The following is a 6898-nucleotide window of genomic DNA, read 5'->3' on the forward strand; positions in this document are numbered from 1 at the left end:
AGAGAGAGAGATAGAGAGAGATAGAGACAGAGAGAGAGAGAGATTAAGGTAGGGCTATTAATCTGGATGATTCAAAGAACAGCCAGAGTAGTACAGCCAGGTTAGAGTAGAGGGGTTTAATTAGTACAGCAGTAGTACAGCCAGGTTAGAGTAGAGGGGTTTAATTAGTAGTACAGCCAGGTTAGAGTAGAGGGGTTTAATTAGTACAGCAGTAGTACAGCCAGGTTAGAATAGAGGGATTTAATTAGTACAGCAGTAGTACAGCCAGGTTAGAGTAGAGGGGTTTAATTAGTACAACAGTAGTACAGCCAGGTTAGAGTAGAGGGGTTTAATTAGTACAACAGTAGTACAGCCAGGTTAGAGTAGAGGGGTTTAATTAGTACAGCAGTAGTACAGCCAGGTTAGAATAGAGGGATTTAATTAGTACAGCAGTAGTACAGCCAGGTTAGAGTAGAGGGGTTTAATTAGTACAACAGTAGTACAGCCAGGTTAGAGTAGAGGGGTTTAATTAGTACAACAGTAGTACAGCCAGGTTAGAGTAGAGGGGTTTAATTAGTACAGCAGTAGTACAGCCAGGTTAGAATAGAGGGATTTAATTAGTACAGCAGTAGTACAGCCAGGTTAGAGTAGAGGGGTTTAATTAGTACAACAGTAGTACAGCCAGGTTAGAGTAGAGGGGTTTAATTAGTACAACAGTAGTACAGCCAGGTTAGAGTAGAGGGGTTTAATTAGTACAGCAGTAGTACAGCCAGGTTAGAGTAGAGGGGTTTAATTAGTACAACAGTAGTACAGCCAGGTTAGAGTAGAGGGGTTTAATTAGTACAGCAGTAGTACAGCCAGGTTAGAGTAGAGGGGTTTAATTAGTACAGCAGTAGTACAGCCAGGTTAGAGTAGAGGGGTTTAATTAGTACAACAGTAGTACAGCCAGGTTAGAGTAGAGGGGTTTAATTAGTACAGCAGTAGTACAGCCAGGTTAGAGTAGAGGGGTTTAATTAGTTCAGCAGTAGTACAGCCAGGTTAGAGTAGAGGGGTTTAATTAGTACAGCAGTAGTACAGCCAGGTTAGAGTAGAGGGGTTTAATTAGTACAACAGTAGTACAGCCAGGTTAGAGTAGAGGGGTTTAATTAGTACAGCAGTAGTACAGCCAGGTTAGAGTAGAGGGGTTTAATTAGTTCAGCAGTAGTACAGCCAGGTTAGAGTAGAGGGGTTTAATTAGTACAGTATTAAATGGATCAGAAAAACCCAAACACTACAACAGAATAAAACTGGTGTTATTCGGCAAATTAGTTCAAGGAGACAATTGAACCTCTTCATTTCTAATCCCCATTACATAGAAAAATGATCTACAAAAAAATCTACTCGATTAAATAGTTGAAAATGCACCAATCAATAACACAATATTTGATTGCGTTCATCGGCAGTGTGGGATGTCAAGCGGTCAAAGGTGATGTCATCTGATCTGAAGAACACAAAAGTCTTCTGATCGTTGAATCTGCCATGGTTCAGATCATTCCACTGCTCACAATATGACACCATGTGATTACAAAGCCTGTGGTTTACTGTGAATCCAGCTGTGTGGCCGTTCACTTTACACACAGACGCTTTTTTTCCTTCAATGGAATAAATTAACGAATTCCAGGAATTTACGTAAGCTTTTTCCATGTAAGCTGCATCCACAGCAATCAGCTGTAACTTTACTCAGATCAGCAGAAATGCTCTTCTTCTGTTGGGACAGACCGCACGTTTCCATTTTACACCAGTGGACTTACTGGACTGGTTCAGCAGCACTAAATGGGTTTTACATCATAAGTAAGGGGATATGGGTAGAGGGTATGTTTTGAAAGTTAATCTGATGATTTCTTTCTGAGTCTGTTCATGATTAAACATGTGGCCAATCTCTATTTACTGTCTGTGTCCCAAATGGCACTCTTTTCCATATATATAGTGCACTAGCTTTTACCAGGGTCCAAAGGGCTCCGGTCAAAAGTAGTGCAAAAAAAAGGGGATAGTGTGCCATTTGGGACACTTGACAGATCTAGCCACTAGGGCCGGATATATACAGAGGACTGGTATCTAGGGCCGGATATAGACTACTGGACAGAGGACTGGTATCTAGGGCCAGATATAGACTACTGGACAGAGAACTGGTTTCTAGGGCCGGATATATACAGAGGACTGGTATCTAGGGCCGGATATAGACTACTGGACAGAGGACTGGTATCTAGGGCCAGATATAGACTACTGGACAGAGGACTGGTTTCTAGGGCCGGATATAGACTATTGGACAGAGGACTGGTATCTAGGGCCGGATATATACAGAGGACTGGTTTCTAGGGCCAGATATAGACTACTGGACAGAGGACTGGTTTCTAGGGCCAGATATAGACTACTGGACAGAGGACTGGTTTCTAGGGCCAGATATAGACTACTGGACAGAGGACTGGTATCTAGGGCCAGATATAGACTACTGGACAGAGAACTGGTTTCTAGGGCCGGATATATACAGAGGACTGGTATCTAGGGCCGGATATAGACTACTGGACAGAGGACTGGTATCTAGGGCCAGATATAGACTACTGGACAGAGGACTGGTTTCTAGGGCCGGATATAGACTATTGGACAGAGGACTGGTATCTAGGGCCGGATATATACAGAGGACTGGTTTCTAGGGCCAGATATAGACTACTGGACAGAGGACTGGTTTCTAGGGCCAGATATAGACTACTGGACAGAGGACTGGTTTCTAGGGCCAGATATAGACTACTGGACAGAGGACTGGTTTCTAGGGCCAGATATAGACTACTGGACAGAGGACTGGTTTCTAGGGCCGGATATAGACTATTGGACAGAGGACTGGTATCTAGGGCCGGATATATACAGAGGACTGGTTTCTAGGGCCAGATATAGACTACTGGACAGAGGACTGGTTTCTAGGGCCAGATATAGACTACTGGACAGAGGACTGGTTTCTAGGGCCGGATATAGACTATTGGACAGAGGACTGGTATCTAGGGCCAGATATAGACTACTGGACAGAGGACTGGTTTCTAGGCCTGGATATAGACTACTGGACAGAGGACTGGTATCTAGGGCCAGATATAGACTACTGGACAGAGGACTGGTTTCTAGGGCCAGATATAGACTACTGGACAGAGGACTGGTTTCTAGGGCCAGATATAGACTACTGGACAGAGGACTGGTTTCTAGGGCCAGATATAGACTACTGGACAGAGGAATTGCTCCTCAATTTATGCACCTTGGTTGGAGAGCGAGGAGGCAGCAGTGATTCCCTTCCCTTTGCACCTCTATCTCTATTCTCACTATTCCCTCTTTGCCATTCCTTCCCCTCCATCCCTCCCTCTCCCCCTCCATCCAGCCTCCATCAAGGCCTATTTGGGGGAATAGAACTATTCCTAGGTTAGCCGTGTTCCCTCCCTCTCCCCCTCCATCCAGCCTCCATCAAGGCCTATTTGGGGGAATAGAACTATTCCTAGGTTAGCCGTGTTCCCTCCTCTACTCCTCCATCCATCTTTCTCTCTTTTTCACCGCTGAGCTCTGCTCTGTTTTCAGCTCAACTTAATGTATACAGCATTGTTAATCCATGGTCCTCCAGGCTTACAAAGCCACCTGCCACAGCTGCCCTCTCCTGTCCTGTTCCCCTGGCAGAATGCGGTGGGGGGGGGACGAGAAGTGCAGACAGACAGACAGACTGGCCAGGAGGGTCAGGTGAGGTGTAGCGCCCAGTGACATTGCTGTCATGTTGCGCTGTCATATCGGTATTGAACCTCATGTAGGTTAATATTCTCTACTGTGCCTCTCTCCATGGATTTTTTTTTTTTTATGTATTCAAATGTCTCTGTGTATTTCAAGGTTATGTGTCCCTTCCCTCGGTGGTGAGTCATGATCTATTACTACCTACATGTTTCGCATGCTGAACCTGATTTTGTTGCTAATATCCTGTTAAAAGTCATGGGCTGCAGTAAAGCAGTAAATGGCTATTAAGAGGGATGGGGGCAGTTGGTATGTTTTGCAAGTGAATCTGTTTTTTCTTAGTCTGTTCATGATTAACATGTGGACTTCACTCAGATCAGCAGAAATGTTCTTCTTCCGTTGGGACAGACCATGTGCACTTCAGTTTTACACCAGTGGATTTACTGGACTGGTTCAGCAGCACTAAATGGGTATTACATCATAAGTAAGGGGATATGGGTAGAGGGTATGTTTTGAAAGTTAATCTGATGATTTTGTTTCTGAGTTTGTTCATGATTAACATGTGTACAATCTCTATTTACTGGTTACGTCCCAAATGACTGCCTTTCCCCTATATAAGGCACTACTTTTAACCAGAACCCAAGGTGTGAAACTATAGCAATACCGGGAATCAGACCAATTCCATTGTTCCTTCATTTGTGAAAAGTGCTCTCTCTCTCTCTCGCTCCTGAGAAGGGATACTTCAACCTTCAGCAGATGGCGATGGAACCTCTTGGAAACAAACGTTCCCTTGTTATCCTTCAAGAGCCCTTCCATGACTTTCAGTCCCTCAGGGAACGATTACCCTTTCTGTATGACCTGAGAGGAGAGAGAGGCCTCTGATATGTTGTCAAACCCTGACTACTGTATCGTGTCATGGGATTCAAATGATGATAGGACGCAAACGAAAGGCCCATTCTCCTGCCTGGTTTAGGAGCGCATGCATAGCACTGTGCACATGTGGACAGAGTAGAGCATATGTACTGTACAACTCTTTCCTCACACAGCACATGACATTCAAGATACCGTGTTCCCTACAATGACTAATTCCCCAAACCCAAGCTTGACACCATGTGAGAGGAAAAGCCCTTAATAAATAAAAAATTGAATTGAAATTGAATGTGAGGTTTCAGGTGTGTCCCAGGAGTCAGTAAAGTAAGGATAATCCCAGGAGACAGTAGATGAAGATAATCCCAGTAGACAGTAGAGGATAATCCCAGTAGACAGTAGAGGAGGATAATCCCAGGAGACAGCAGAGGAAGATAATCCCAGTAGACAGCAGAGGAAGATAATCCCAGTAGACAGCAGAGGAAGATAATCCCAGTAGACAGTAGAGGAAGATAATCCCAGTAGACAGCAGAGGAAGATAATCCCAGTAGACAGCAGAGGAAGATAATCCCAGTAGACAGCAGAGGAAGATAATCCCAGTAGACAGCAGAGGAAGATAATCCCAGTAGACAGCAGAGGAAGATAATCCCAGTAGACAGCAGAGGAAGATAATCCCAGTAGACAGCAGAGGAAGATAATCCCAGGAGACAATAGAGGATAATCCCAGGAGACAGTAGTGGCGGATAAACCCAGGAGACAGTAGTGGAGTGTCGTGGCTTTACTTTCTGATGACTGTTATTTATTTAATCAACTAACTATGTTTAATTGTTAAATGAATCATGTAACAATAAACTCATCAGGACTTGTGGCATCACGGAAGAGGCTGTTTAAAGAGTTACCATCTCCTGAATTAAACTCTATAAGGTACATATCTATTACATCGATAAACAGTCAATTTATTAATCATTACCTCGTATCATATCATCGTTCTGAACAGTAGTAACCTTGGATCTGCAGAAACTCCAGCCTAGCTCATTATTCAGTACTACACAAATTAGTTTAATTATTTATTTACTAGCTAGGCCTCTTTTAAAGGGCTCTTCATCAAACTGACTAACAGAAAAGCTAGTCCTCTTTTTAAAAACTCTTCATCAAACTGACTAACAAAAAATATAGTCCTCTTTAAAAAGCTCTTGATCAAATTGACTAACAGAAAAGCTAGTCCACTTTTAAAAAGCTGAAGAGCTCTTTAAAAGAGGTCTGGGTTTTCTGTTAGTCAGTTTGATGAAGAGCTGTTTAAAAGAGGTCTGGGATTTCTGTTAGTCAGTTTGATGAAGAGCTGTTTAAAAGAGGTCTGGGATTTCTGTTAGTCAGTTTGATGAAGAGCTGTTTAAAAGAGGTCTGGGTGCCCTATTCCCTATGGGTCCTGGTCAAAAGTAGTGCACTATATAGGGAATATGGTGCCATTTGGGACGTATCCTGTGTCTGCAGCAGGAACTTGTGCAAATCTGCAAGGAAATTACTGTTCTCTTTCTCTCTCTCTCTCTCTCTCTATATATATATATATCTTCCTCTCTTCTTCCTTCTCTTTAATTATAAAGTCATTAGACATCCTACTGCGCTACAAAACTCTCCTCTTCTTCCCTCTTTCTCACTTCCTCTCTCTTCTTCTGGGGCGGCAGGGAGCCTGGCGATTAAGAGCGTTGGGCCAGTAACCGAAAGGTTTCTGGTTTGAATTCCCGAGCTGTCAAGGTGGAAAAATCTGCCGTTCTGCACTTGAGCCGGGCAGTTAACCCCCAACAACAACTGCTCCTCGGGTGCCAATGATGTCGATTAAGGAAGCTCACCCATCTAATTAAGAGGGGTTGGGTTAAATGCTGAAGACACGTTTCGGTTGAATGCATTCAACTGACTAGGTATCCCCTTGGTCTCTCTCAAGTACACAGGCCCAGTAACATACAAATATACTCATGTTTTGGGGAGATATGAAACAATCTATCCTTTATGTACTAGTCCTGGCCCTGCACCTGCGAACAACACCTGGTATTCTCCACAGACTCAAATTTGATCCCAAAGATGGATTCTATTTTTCAGCCCAATGCGGTCATCACATCATTCGGTCATTTCTCCACATCGCTCCACCAGAACATCACTAAGAGGATTACAGCAGTAATGTAATCTTACTTGATTAACTCTCATTCAAACAGATCATGATGATAATGTTTATTTCTGCGATAATGATGTCATCTAACCCCCCTTGCTGCCCGGTCGCCATGTACAATATGTCTGTGTCCCAAAAATGTCACCCTGTTCCCTATGT

This window comes from Salmo trutta, chromosome 34 (assembly GCF_901001165.1).
Source record: "Salmo trutta chromosome 34, fSalTru1.1, whole genome shotgun sequence".
In the NCBI taxonomy this organism is placed as follows: Eukaryota; Metazoa; Chordata; class Actinopteri; order Salmoniformes; family Salmonidae; genus Salmo; species Salmo trutta.